Raw genomic sequence first — 16,047 nt, 5'->3', positions numbered from 1 at the left:
CAGACACACCGGCCGGTATCTGTTGGAAAAAAAAAGTTGTTTTTTCTCGGCGTTCTGTTTTCGCGTATATACGGCGGCGGCAATTACGAGTGCCGTTGTGCCGACGCGACGCCGATGTATGTATTATATTATTATTATTATTGGTATCTACCACTACAACACTACTCTACTAACACTACTACTACCCACGTACAAAAGCAGTCCGACAGACAACGATCTCGCCCGGTATATCCACGGCATATTACCCCCACGCGGCAAACCCCGTACGTGTTCTGGACGTTTCAAAGGGTTTATAATACGTGCACAATGTCGTGTGTGTGTGCGTGCGTGTATGATGTGTATGATACATGTACGAGAAGAATCCATCACCGTACACGAAAACAGGTGCGTTTCAGTAAAAATAAACCTAACCTAATTTCGCGCGGCGACACCGCCGTGTATACGTATATAATGTGTGTACGCGGTTCGTAATGATACGACACACAAACACTCCGCCCAGGTCCTCCGGACAATGGACTGAGCGTCTCCAAAAGCAACAAACACCGATGACATGTTATGATAGCGAACCCTTTTGTTGGTCTACACGCGGTGATTGACGGACGTATATCTCGTGTATATTCGTACACTATATAATATATACTTATATATACACTGCGGAGTACATATTGTATACACGTGTACGCGCGTACCTATATAACATTATATAGCATAGATAGGTGTACCTATATATATATATATAGTGTAACGGGCACCATATAATACGACGAGAACACTGCTGTTGCGGCGCGCGGCGAAGGAATTCGAAATCCCTTTATTTATTTTTTACGCGGATGAGTTTCCTATTATAGAGACGGGTAAGACTCGTGCCGACGCGGAAAAGGGGTACCACAATGATTGCGTATGTATGTATGTATATTGTGTGTGTGTGTGTGTGTGTGTGTGTGTGTATACGTTTTTATAAACCCCTTCGCGCCCCGCGTACGTCTTCATTAAGCGCGCGTGTAAATAATAATAATAATAAAAAAACCGGGTGTCTACCCTAAAAAAAAAATTAGTCGGGTTTAAACACCGTTTAATAAGTCATTATGTGGGGCGCCTAAAGGGGTTGGGAAAAGGGTTCGACAGGTATTCAATTATTGTGTTAGTCTTGTATGATTTTTTTTTACTACTGTATTGCATTATGTGTAACGCAACCATTCAATACCCCTTTTAAATGGGATCTCTATAAACATAAACGATCACACCGCGGTTTATCGACGACCAAGTACTGCTAGACTGAGTACACAACTCAAAAAAACCTGTTCCCCGCAACCCGTTTTATTTTTCCTATTATGTGTTGTTGTTGTTGTTGTTGTTGTTGTTGTTGTGTATGTGTGTTTTTTTATCGATATGACATACATATTAACGTGACGTAACCGATGTGATTAAGATATAAAAAAAATAAACTACGTATACCGATTGACGTGGGACAAACTGTGTTGTCTACTTTTTGCTTTGAATCCGAAATAAAGCGTCCCACACGAAGTGAATTTCGAAAATATCAAGATTCGTAGGAGTAGTTGTTACATAGCATCGCACGGAGGCGTAACTTTACACCTACAATTTTACAAACTTATATTTGGCGCATATACAGCTATAGAATATTTCTCGACACATCCACAATGCGCCGCATTTATATCGATAGGTAGAAAAAGTATAAATATAAATAATTAATATAAACTCGTGAATATAATAGCTTAACTAGCCGACAATATCTTAAGTATACTTTTCTAGTATTGATAAATACCAATAATATTTCTTTTGAAATCTTAGAAATCAGAAATTACGAATATATTTTGAATTAAATAAATATTTCAATACCAACCTAGTACCTACCATACGATAATGTCTATAATTGATCGAGCTACATAGCCTATGATCGTATATATTATTACCAATTGTAAAGCAAGCCGATTGCTGTATAACTTTAATAGGTACATGTATTTATCCTCCCAATATTGCAATTTATTCACCATTAAATGGTAAATTGTCGTGTCAATGTTTGTGAATTGTTCAGCTAAAATATAAATATACATTGAAAAAAATTGTTACAAAATCACGCTTACGTTTGTAATTGAAAAATCCTAACCGGAAACATATTTCTGCAGAAACTTCCTAGTTCTTGCTCACAACTTCCGGACACAAATTCTCGCCGCCAATGAAGAGAGAGGGTCATAAAATGGCGTGGACAATTTTAGCCATTGCCCCTTCTTGGAACCCTCACTGCACAAGGTCAAGTGCAACGTTGCCTTTGTTTCTTCCACAGAACGACTTTGCGCACACGCGCCTGCATCGTGAATCATCTAATGCCGTTAACTCCTTGTCTCCCCCCGCATACATACATACATACATGCGCCCACATGCACACGCACACCCCTTCATCATTCTTGGCCCCCATTGTTTAATATCTGACGGTTGGCCTCGGCAAAAAATACGGGCAACATGGAAGCTGTGCGGTGCAACCGACTGCTATGTGGGGTGTAGACCTAGGGAATACGCGTCCTAGTGCGGGGGCGGTGGGAGGAATAGAGCTGCAAAGGGAATAGAACTCGCGTGTATATATATATATACAAAAGTGTGTGTGTATAGGGGTGATGGAAACGGGGAAAAAGTCCATCGTTTCATCAGTTAAAAGGGTTCTAGAGACGAGGTGGCGGCGGGGCGAGGGTGGAATTCTCGCTAATGAAGGGCCGGCGGCGTTTGCACCCCTTTCGCGTCCGTCGACCAATGAGCAATCCGCTTAGCAATCAATATTCAACCCCAGCCGGACGCTGCCATCATGAATCTTCCCCACTACTATATATATTACACTCTCCTAGTTTCCCCCCCTCATACGCACTCGTACTTACTCGCGTATCGTGACCACTATACACACGTGTGTATATATACGTACAGGGTGTGTTACTAATCACTACGAACACTTTAATTAACCCGAGCACGCTTTCAGTATATATGTGTGTGTGTGAGAAAGAGAGAGAGAGAGAGAGAGTTTCGGTGCCGTGAGGATTAAACTAGCTACATAAAACTCTCTGAGACAGATTTTATATATATTATGTACACACGTAGTGAACATCGATGTGTATACAATTCGAAAATCAAAAGTACTTATATAAAATGTCTCCGCAGCAGATGTTGTACATTTATTCAATATTGGGTCAAACTCGTTGTCGGGTCAACCAGTGAACAATTTGTTGACAATCAAAATAATAAAAAAATATAATAACCAAGTACCTTCCCGCCCGGAAACATATTTGCAAAAAAAATTTTAAAAGTACATAATACATTTATTATATGCATGCTGATTATTGCCAATAATTTTTTTCAGTGTTTAAAAAAAAATACTGTCCATGGGGGACTACTCTCTCTAAGTTTCTATGTCTCTTTCTCTCTCTCTCGCTGCACGAGGGAAATCCGACATTTTGTGAATAACAATGATTGTATGTAAATCTGGCTTAATTTTCGAGGACCAGCTGCTTTCATTGTGCTAAAATGAAAAAAAAAGGCGTGATCTAGATCCAGATTGTGTATGATTTTTTTTCCTTATACTTTCTTATGCAATGGCAACAGACCGTTCGAGTGTGACGGACATTTTTGTGAATAATAATAATAATAATAAGGTATTCGCAAAACGGGTATCCTTATATGTACAGTATTCATTGTTAGGGTAAAAAGGGATGTATGAATCGATTCTTGGTATTTTTTTCCAATCAGATGAACAATATTTACTTCAAAATAAAAATATTTAAGAGGTAAAAAAACACATTTTTTAACCTAGTGCAGTTGGTTTTACATTCTCTTTTTTCAATCGGTTTTTGCTTAGATTATCGCAATAATGCAAGCATTGTAAACACATAATCCCACCCAATGAGGGTTTTGAATACGTATCCAATAGATGGTACAATTATCAATTGTTCGTTTTACAATATTCATTTTTTTTCAATTTCTAAGTTAAACTTTTTAAGTGTATATATATATATATATATTAAACTTTCAAGGTACATATATAATATATATTGTATACGTCATTATTCCATACACAATATTATTATAGTAACATTTTCTTATTTATTAAATGTTTTTTTTTTCAAAAAACTTTCTCGGTTAAAATACATTTTGTTGTTTATAAATGTTAACAAATATAGAACATATAAAATTATTTGATAAGTTTGTTTGAATATTAACTTTTATAATTTGTTACCAAAAAATTTCATAATGATTTTAAGATTTTACTAACAATCCTGTTTAATTTGTATAGTAGTTTTAAATAAATACATTAATATTTCCTATTCGTATATTATTAATATTCTGACTTGTGAATAGCAGCCCTTAGGCCTTATTTCATTTGTATAAATCAAATGAACTGGAATTAATATTTAAAACGATTCCCAGCAAAAATGTGACTGTTAGCTTTTTAGGGTAACAAATCATAACTATTTGACCCTCTTGAATAATTGACTTATTGTTCTGACCTTTCACTTGTGGAAATAATATGTTCACACACACATTTTTTTTTATTAATTATATAAGTTGAGAACATATTTTATGTTAAACTCTTTTATATCTTGTATATTACCTAATATATTTTGTATTTTAGTTATTTTATGTTAATAGTCGTATATACAATTTATCTCATTAAATTATATTATTTACAGAAAACTATTAAATATTTATATTTAGAGAATGGATACTGTATTAATTTTCTTTTAAAATAATAATTTTGTCTGCATTTTCCTCAACCTTTACCAATAGCAATGTTTGAAAATATATGCCACATATTACTGTAATGGCTACGTCTATTGATGCCAATTTTATAACTCATAAAATACTAATGCGCAATACATTTTTTTTAACACTAAAGCATTTCCATTATCACATTATCTGTGTCAAAACAACGTTTTTTCTAGACAATCCTTTTGTACCTGCTCCCCTAGTTTTTTCAGGGAAGTCATTGTTAAAGTGTTATAAACGTCCTTCCAGTCGATAAACCTTATACCACAAGTTCTTTTTTAAAAATCAATCATGCCAACAAATTTAATGAACTAAGCGATGTATATTTAATAACAACTAATTTATAATTATATTAATGCACATCGAGTGTTCTTAAGTACCTAAACATCTAGTAGGTAATACCTATACAAAAAAAAAATCGTATTGCATTACAAGCCTACTGAAAACAAATATATTATGAACAGTGAAAATTAAACTAGACGATTAAAAAAAAAACGCTCCGAAACGTTTCTATAAAATTGTCTATACTACACATTTCTATTGTATGTGTATTACACATTGTATGTAAGCATAAATTATAGCAATTACTTAACATGGTATATATTAAACATTTTAATGACTTCATTAGAGTATAAAATTAAAGAACACGCTTGTACGCTACAACGATTCGTTAAAATAATAGTGTCCATCGTATGTATACATTGTATACGCAAGCTGCAGACAGAAGCTACCTATTAACAGATTAAAATCCAGTCAACGAATATCGCTTTCGCGCGTAATAAATATAATTTCAAACAATTGCTTTCCTCTTTATGTTACACGTGCACGACACTCGCACGCTTAACGATCGTTGATAATTTAATATATTATAATGACATTAAATTGACAATTTCGCACCTGATCCAAGTGATTACCATTATAAAATAAATACGAATCAGGTGCTAATTAATGAAGAGTTACTACGAGTGTATTATAGTGTATATACGTAGACATATTGTGAATAAATGTGTGTCATAGGAAAATAATAGAAACGGAAAGCATTGAGGACTCAATATTCGCTCAAACAACTTAACAATCCTCTTGGCTCTTGTTAATATTTCAGTAAGAAATTAAAATGTATACGAATTAAAGTAATCAAAACAATTATTTTATAGAACAGCTAGTGTATAGAGAAAGAAAAAATATATTAAACATACTTATGTGTATTTTGGTATTAGGTCAATATACCCAAATCAAAATAAATTTTTCCTCTGACAATTTTACGTCGATATTGAGTTACAATTTAATATTAATAATGATATTAACAAAGTTTACCAAGTTCAAGTCACGGCGGAGTATACAAAATATTACGTGTGTAATAATAATCATAAATAATTGGGGCTTAGATACTCGGAACAGTCGGAACAATAACAAATATTTGTGCAGTAAACATATCTTGTAAGAAATTAATATATTTAAAATCTATTCCGATACAAAATATATGTATTATTATAATGTACACAGATTAGTATTTCATATTATTATTTGAAAATCCAATAACTCAATAAATTAGGTTAATATACATTTATGTTAATCGCAAACATCCGAAAATTTAAACATTAATTATGAAAATGTGACTAGAAAATTCGGCTAACAAGATAAAAATAGCGTAGCGTGGACTGGGTACCATTGGTCATTGGACCATCGTCCTTCACGGATCAAAAAATAGTTAGTAGAAAAAATAAATTAAAATATTTCTGCTTAGAATTCAATTATGGTAATAGGGATATTTCCAATTTATTAAATGTCATTGTTAATTTTATTAGAACATGTATAATCTATTGACTACAACAAATTTCAAAATGTCTGTACCATATTTAAATTATTATTATAAGTATTTATATACTATTTCAATTTAAAAAATAAAAAACGAATTTCTGAATTTAGATATTTTGACCTAGAATCGTATATTGTAAACGATGGATATAATTGTCTACCAATCATTGTATGTTAACCATATTTTTATTATGTGTGTCATACGTAACTTATGGTTTAGAATTAAATATCTAAATATAAATATTATTATATACGTATTTTTATATTATTGAGTTTATAAACAACTCGGTCGTGTCAATTGTTTTCTTATATTATTTGTTTTAAATATTATAGTTACATAATATAAACTATGACTTATGAGTACCTAATACCTACCTATGTAAATTATAAAATTGTTGTGCGTCAAAACGTTTTTATAAATTCCATCGGTTAGTCTCTAGTATAATACACTGGGCTGAGTTCAGGTCTCAAATTTGAAACGGTATTTGTGTCTATGATGTATGAATGTGTATAATGTATTATATAGCTCAATAGCTGCATACCCGAAGCAATAATCGATGCGTTTTTCCGCGAAATCTGAGGGTGGCGCGCGACTATACGAGACAACATATTTATTTATCCGAGGAAACCGCAAACGCGCACCCACTCTCGTTTTCTTACCGCCGTCGCGTAATATAATAATATAATATACAAGCTGAAAAGAAATCGAAACGGCCGGAGCCGTACCTATATATATTTGTGTAATAATAATAAAAATAATATAACCCGCGAAGACTGCTGCGTCAAGCGTCGCTGCTGTTTACCCGAAAGACCCGCGGCAGGTGCTGTGTCCGTTGCATAATGTTGAAAGGACGAATCGACATTTTCTTCTTTATTTATATATATTTTTTTTTCGATCCTTTATCGCTCTTAGGTACCTATCGGAATATTATATATAATAATATATACGAATACGTGCGGTGGGTAGTAGTGGGTACGCGACACGAGGAAGTTGTTTTTGCGCAAAAACCTCGTGTGTATATATAAATGCGCCCCCGAACACATGTCAATCACCCGATATATCCGCACAGTTCTCACGCAATCAAGATCGGTCGTCGTCGTCCGCGCGTACCTATATGTATTATGTATCCTGTACCCGGAAACCCAAGTATAATATAATATTATAATATAGTGGACCGCCGCCGCCGCCACATCCGCACCCCTTAGCAGGTATTATGTAACTATACCGCCTATATATGTGCACACACACACACATATATGTATATATACATATATACGCATCTTATATTCATATGCACGAGAGCCGGCTGATCTTGAAAATCACTTTCCCATATTATTAATAAATAATATTTATTATAATATGTTTCCAAAATATGCATGTTTTTTTTCTTCCCCATACATGCGCGTGTAGGTACCGGACACGAGAGTTTATTCCGGGCGCGGAGTGTTATGCGCAATTTGTATCCTATACACACGACCTATCGTATAAAAAAATAAAAAAATTAATTCACACACCCGGGGGGTATACCTCAGCAATACATACATATTTGGGGCACGTTAATACACTTCTTTGTAACAATTTTTTTCATTATTATTATTTACATATGTGAAACATTTTTTTTTTCAATCCGTCTATTATTATAATATACACTCGTATAATAGTTATGCGCTCTCGAAACGCTTCAAATTGACACGTATTCTTGTTAAAACTGTCAATTCTCCCTTTCGATGCAAATACTTTCTTATGTGCTCGTATGGGTACTGAGTATATGGCTAAATCGTATGGTATAAATCGCCAGTGTATATGCCCAGTAGGCATAAATACATTCTTTTATACTTTGTATTCATAAAACAGGATCGTGAAATAAAAAAAAAAATGTAAAATTATTAACTACATTTTTTATTTATTGTAAAATTATTTTCGACTGGTGTATACATGTATATACATCAGTATAACTTCAAGTAAACTATAGGTATATTTAAATATAGAAATTAATTTAAAAACAATCGATTAATTGACCTCTACAAGAGCTTAAATTGTGTATATTAGTTCTTTATTATATAGGAATATATATTTCTTAAATTTGAAAGAGTATTAGTAAAATGTATATAATGACATCATAAGTTATCCCATATTAAAAAGTAAAATAATACTATACGATATTATGTAAAATGTGTCTATTATTTATACTCACCCATCGTATCATTAAGCCACATTTTAAAACCTATATAGTTTGCAGTCTCATAAGGTGATATTTAACAAATATGTGTTCATATAATATATTATAGTAAACAGGAATGCTTCATACGAAATTTTTCAAAACTTCTGAAAATAAGAATGAAATACAGTTAGGTACACGGTACACCTATACTAAACCACATAATAAATATTGCTGATTTTTAAAAACTCTTATAACCAGGTGTTTTTTTTTTATCATTAATGAATAATTTGGATCGTCAGCAAAATCTATCCGAGAATAAAATTTTTGTTTATAAGCACTAATTTTAATTTCACGTTAATGTTCAGTAACAATAAATCTTAATTTCGTCAAAAAAACTTTTTAATTAAGATAAGCAGTTATAAAAGAGAGTTTGAGTCATCATAATGATTTCGATGAATTGAGAATGATTAATTAAAAATAATAATTTATCAGTAGACGACGCGGGCGCATGTGGCTACTTATATCATAAAAACTAAAATATAAAACTTTCAACCAAAGTATGTTGGCTACCGTTGATTGATTAAAGTGGAAAGTCATTGGCGGGAATGACAGAATGGAAAATTTACCGGGTGAAAAAAAAGGGAAAAAGTACGTTGAAAGCAAAACCTTTATTATTTGCCCTCGTTAGAAGAAAGTGGTGGGGGCAACCGAGTCCGATTCAATTATTTATACTTTGTTATTATGCATTGGGTAAAAAGGGGTTTTTTGTCGCGAAAAAAAAAAGATGGCGTCCGGTCCCGAATTTACATTTTTATGAATAATTCTTTTGACAAAAAAAAAAACCCCGAAAAAGGGGAAAAAAACGGTGTTTGTATGCAAAGGGTCCCCACAAAAACGCAGCTGCTTTGATTTTTTTTCGCACACCCTATTATTCAAAGATGTCCAGCCGGTCGCCCGATTCCCGAATTCGAATGAAAATTAACATTGAATGACACAATGTTTAAATAATACATTTATATAAACGTTTTCATGGATATATATACATAAATTTTGTACAAACACATTCGTAATACTTTGACGGCAAACGATTCAAGTAATAATAATTAAAACAGTAAAAAGCGTTCAGAGTTTCAGACTGAATATGTAATAAGAAGTTTTTTTTTTAATTACAACGTCACTATAATAATGACCGTCTATTGCAGTGAGTTTTCTTATGCTTCAAAACCGCAGCCCCCGTTTATTTTACAAAACGATTTACAATTTATTCAACGTCCAATACTATTATCAAACATTTCCATTCGCACTGATGTCTAGCTAATAGCTGTAATAATAATTGGTGTATAACTTACGAACTATATATTACATTTTTACCTATGTATATCCTATGTTATCCTAGGGTTACAATATTATAGCATAGAATACTAATATAATGATTATAGTATATAGAATATTCTAGAATTCTATGATATAATATAGGTACTATACACGGGAATAAATGAAAAACATTGAACACTACAATTTAGAAAACTTGATTTAAACTTTATTTAACTGACAAATGAAGCAATATTTAAATATAGTATATAAATAGATGCTTATTGAATTGTAAAAAAATATTTATAAAATAATTACCTATAAAAAATTTGACTATTTTTTGTGGCTTTAAATCCATTAAGTATATAGGTATAGTATATTGTTACTATACACTGTCTGTAAGTTCTGGTTCGGCTAATGATTTTGTATAGTTATTTTTTAATATTGGTAGGAGGGGGAATTACTAAAACTCTATACCTATCACTACAACGCCTAATTACCGCCAGCCACCAATGATACCTATCACCTATGTGGGGTTATGTGACTATGTATTATACGTGATACATTTATATGTATTTTCAATGCCCCCAACCTGGTCAAGCCCATGCTATTTGTATTTTATAAATTTTTAAAATCGACTGCGACTAATGAAAAAAATTAGTTTTTCTTTTTACTGTATATAATACAAATATTTTGAACTCCGCTAAAACTCAATGAACACATAATAATATTTAGTCGCATATATACGTTAAACGAATATAAGAGACGACGATCGGATATAAACATGGTACGGCGCCGCCTTATGCAAATATACACCTTGTTACTCACTTAACCGTTTAAGGTACACAGTATATGGTCGTATATTGACCTAGGTCATATAGTTTTATCATACATGTACACAATGTTGTCATTTAACATTATATTATGTACTATGTAGTTGGTAATTTGATTTTACTCTTTCACAGGCACGCATAAGAATACTATATAATGTTATTAACCGTTAGCCTACTGCGTAAGTATACATTATTAATGATGAGTCAATATTCAATAACAATAATTAATAAATATACAATATTGTTATCGTTATAAAGTTGTTATACACAAACAAAAACATAACTATAGGTTAACATAACTTACATAAGACGTAGGTACAATACAATTAAATGTAATATAATATTAAATACACGCACGAGCTCCTATTACCATTTATCATTTTCCATAGGTATAGTAAAGTTGCACGGACCAGTCGTATTAGTTATTTCGAGCTTATAAAATATTTTATCTACATAAAACAATCCGTCTATACTCTATAGTTTATATTATACAATAATGTGAAACGATTGATTTCGGCAATATTTTATTAATTACAAGAGTATAAAAATAATATACTTAGATACTATCATTTAAATGCGTATATAGTACATTCGGTTTAAATATTTTGTATGATATTATTTATATCTACATCGTTGGAAATAATTTCATATTTACTTATAGTTTATACGATAACAATATTGTATTCATTAGTAATTTATTCGGGTCGATAATAAAATATACATTAAAAATAACTATTATTATAATCGTTTCGTTAAACTCAGAGTTAAATTTAAATAAAATATAATGTTGTTGATAACTGTTTAACATAACATACGATTATATTAAGTGTTCGAGCTCAAAATCTTGGGTCCATGGGTTCCATAATAAATAATACAACAATGTTTTGGTTGGGAGACAAGGTCCAGAGACGACCATTATCAGTTGGTTTCATTATTATTATTTTTTATGCTATTATAACATTATATAATTGTGTTTTTAACTTCCTTGGAAGCTATTAACTAGCCTACAAACCATTTGGCATTGTTTACATCATCCCTTACGAAAGTGATGGGTTTTACTCGGAATAACAAGGTAGATGTTTTATTACAAATAGTGTTATACCGGTTTCTCTTTTTTATATATATACTACATACACATACATATTTAAAAACGGCCATCCGGGTAAATAGTTCTTTAGATTTAGATGAACCTTTTGGATACCTAACTGTACAATGATGAAATAAAAATGTATAACGAAGGTTTGTAGACACCGTATACGTGACGCGACGTAAACCACCCGTTGCTTACTTTTTGGTGTAAATAAAAACGTGATTTAATTGTTTGTTATTTTCATCGAAACCCGAAACTCTGTGGCTGGACATGATTAGAAACGCTCCGTGAAATGTCATGATTTATAGCGTCTCTCTTTTTTCTCATATTACTATGTATAATAGTAATCGAAATTGCAATACACTGCCATTTTCATTTGAAATTTTATTGAATGGGGTAGGTATGTGTTTGACTTAAATCAGTCGAAGAATTCATTCATTCATCGAATCCCAAATTCCGTTGTATATACTTACTATTATTAAGAACCATCCGATTAAGGATCAACGACAATTTATAACACGTGCAGACATACGATTTGACTCTTATTAATTCATCTCAGACCTTTGATATTAACTATCAATTAAATTTTTTTTTTCGCCAGAAAGTTTTTTTTATACGTTACACTACACGTTTAAGTCTTTTAACTGATATTTGAACCTACAGTATCTAATAAATCACATTATAAAAGGTTGACTTAGGACTTACCTATTACCATTTATAAAATAAAAGTAAATAATTATGGTTAATGAGTATGTTTTAAAATGAACTACCGTGTCTAAGAACATATAGATAAAATAAGTGAGTACGTCATTACTCATTATACATGAGTACTTCAATGTAACATTATAAATATTTTACATAATATAAATAATAAGGTTTATATTCAAAAGCCATAGAAAAAAGCCTCGGTAAAAATACAAACATTATTTTCTAGTTTTTTAATTTATGTAGTTAAATATTCGTTATACAATTAACAATTATATTTAATGGAGTTAAAATTTTCATTGTAAAATATACTTAAAATCTTAAAACAATAAATTACCAATAACAAAACTAAGAGAATTTTAATAAAAAAATACTTGATATTTTGTAAACAAATACATAATATCCTAAAATAAATTTAATTTACGTCTTACACTTTAGTTTGTACTACAGAGTGTTTTTTTTTAACGTAAAATAATTAAAATCCTTCTCATTATTTTAAAATCTCTTTATATTTTTCAAAATAAAAAGTCAATAACTAAAATTTCAGTATTTCGCATAGGTAAAAGTGTACTTCCGTTTTAGGTTTTAAAATTTTTACCGCGGAGAACTGGGCCGGTCAGCTAGCCAGCGAACGCAAACTTGCCTGTCACCCGTTTTAATGCTAGTGGTTATTTTAACTTATATACCTACTAAACGACACAATTATTGCCATATAGTGAAATAATTTTGTTTCCAAGTAAGTAGTATTTTTAACGGCAGGACGACCAAGTATTTTCTTTGTATACACATGTATATTATACTCTAAGTTTTTTTAGACTTAGGTTATGATTATCGGATTTTGTTACATAATATCAATAATTTGAAAAACTGAATTTATCTTTATATTGAATTTTTAAATTGTAATTAATATTATAAAATATTGTAATAATATTATTTTATATATAAAAAATTGAACAATACACAATTTGTATTTCAGTGTAATACAAATTATAAATTTAAAAATATTAACAAAAATACTTCTTCATTAAATTTAATTGCAACGGATTAAAACTAAATATTAGTATCATACTATAAAATATATTAACTCAATAATATTCGGTATTTAGATTTTAGATAAATAACATACGCAAATTTTAAAACAGATAGCATAGTGGTGATTTCAACAGTAATAAATACCCAGTGAAATTGAAACGTAGTAAAAAAAACAGATAGACATCACAAATATTTATAGATTTAAATTAAATAGTTCTGTATGATGTAGTTTTAATTCTTATTATAAGTCTTGTTTTCTAACTGCATGCAAGGTAACCTGCCTGATTTGTAGTCTGTAAGAAGTAGCCGTTTAACACAGTTATATTCGAGGCCCTGGTATAGTAAAAATTATTAAAATTTATACATTATCGTTTAGTATTATTAGACTTATATAAGAGAATAAATAGTCAACAATTACTGTGGTATTGAAATAAATTAATATTATTTTAATAAAAATAAGTATTTTATTATAATTATTAATTTTTAGTAAAATATGGGCCGAAGCTTTAAAATTACTGACTGGCCTATCACCTACCCTGTCCGCCCCTGACTTTATACATGGTGCAGTCTATATGCTACCATAAAATGTAACACTAGCAGGGGCGTACTAAAATTATTTTTTTTGGGAGGGACTAAGGTATTTTTAATTTTATTGAACTTCTATAATTCATATATGATAGGACATAATTAACAGACTTAATAAATATTTCTTAGATTTCCTGAAGCCTCCTCAACCCCTCTCACCATAAATACGCCACTGAACACTAGTTAATAAACATTTAGTCATTCACTACCTAAACTATTTTTTATTAATCAAAACTTAAAAGTTATAACTTTTGGATTCCAAAGTATAGTCTTTGATACAAGGTATATGACTCGATTACTACAGAATTATTAATATGATATCACTTTATTAGTATAATCAACAAAACTAAATACAATTTATTTGTATAGAATCTATAGTGTTTCTCAAACTGTGGTACGCGTACCCCTTGGCGGTATTCGAAATTTTTTAAGAGGTAAAAGTCTTGCCAACATGTATGTAAGTCTTTAAATTTTTTTATATATATTTTAGGTTAGTAACTAAGAAGGGGTACCCAAAAAAAATTATTGATTAAAAGGGGTACAGTGCTTATAAAAGTTTGAGAATCCCTGATATAGATAATAAAGTCAGTTTTTCCCTAGATTTATTCACACAACATACTACTCGTACACATTATATTATGACGAATACATTATATATCTTTATATGGCACATTATGTTTATAATTTTTCACAAAACACACTGAGGGTGTAAATAGAATACATTTATTTTTCAATATTACATTTTAAGGTCCTAGTGTATTATGCTGTATGGGTGTTAGCCACTATTATATGGGTACCAACTACCAACTACCAATTTAGTTATTGATTGATTAATTATCAAAAGGATAACATTGAACACTGAGTGTTAAATACTTATATCTTATCGGAAACATCACATTATATAATTACTATAGTCTATATTATACACTCTATAATGTATAGACCATTATACATTATAATATTTGGAATTATCCAAATTTCTCTGCAGATGCATTAACTATCAACGATGATGTCTTAGTGTCGTCAATAAACTAACAATTCTAATAATTTGCAAGTCTCAGATAAATAAAATATATTTTATATTCATTGTAAAATATACTTAAAAACTTAAAACAATAAATTGCTAATAACAAAATTAAGAGAATTTTAATAAAAAAATACTTGATATTTTGTAAACAAATACTTAATATCCTAAAATAAATTGAATTTACGTATTACGCTTTAGTTTGTACCACAGTGATTTTTTTAAATGTAAAATAGTTAAAATCCTTCTCATTATCTCTTAGTATTTTTTTAAAATAAAAAGTCAATAACTAAAGTTTTAGTATTTTGCATAGGTAAAAGTCTTAGAGAAATTAAATATATTTTATATTTGTATGTGTAAGTGTGAAAATGTAGAAGGCAAAAAAACTGTCACCTTGCTTATTTAGATACCTACAGAGACTCGCGGTGTAAACAGACAAAATCTAGATAAACATAAAACAATAATATAATATAATCATGTACGAACTACACCACCTAGTCACCGGAGTACGTGTATGTAGCAGGTCCGTGACCTATCTGGCTATCCCTCTGACCCAAGAGATAAAAGTTATCTTAGATAAATACAATATAATATTATTATTGAATGCAGCAACAGCTGCTGTGCAGAGTTGTTGCATTTGTCGATAATGTCTTGATGTCGGCTTTTGTGTCTGGCCGGCCCACACAGGCCACACAGCAATAACCGTCTAAATGTCTAATACAA

This window comes from Rhopalosiphum maidis, chromosome 2 (genome assembly GCF_003676215.2).
Source record: "Rhopalosiphum maidis isolate BTI-1 chromosome 2, ASM367621v3, whole genome shotgun sequence".
NCBI classification, from domain to species: Eukaryota; Metazoa; Arthropoda; class Insecta; order Hemiptera; family Aphididae; genus Rhopalosiphum; species Rhopalosiphum maidis.
Note: the sequence above shows the minus strand (reverse complement) of the source record.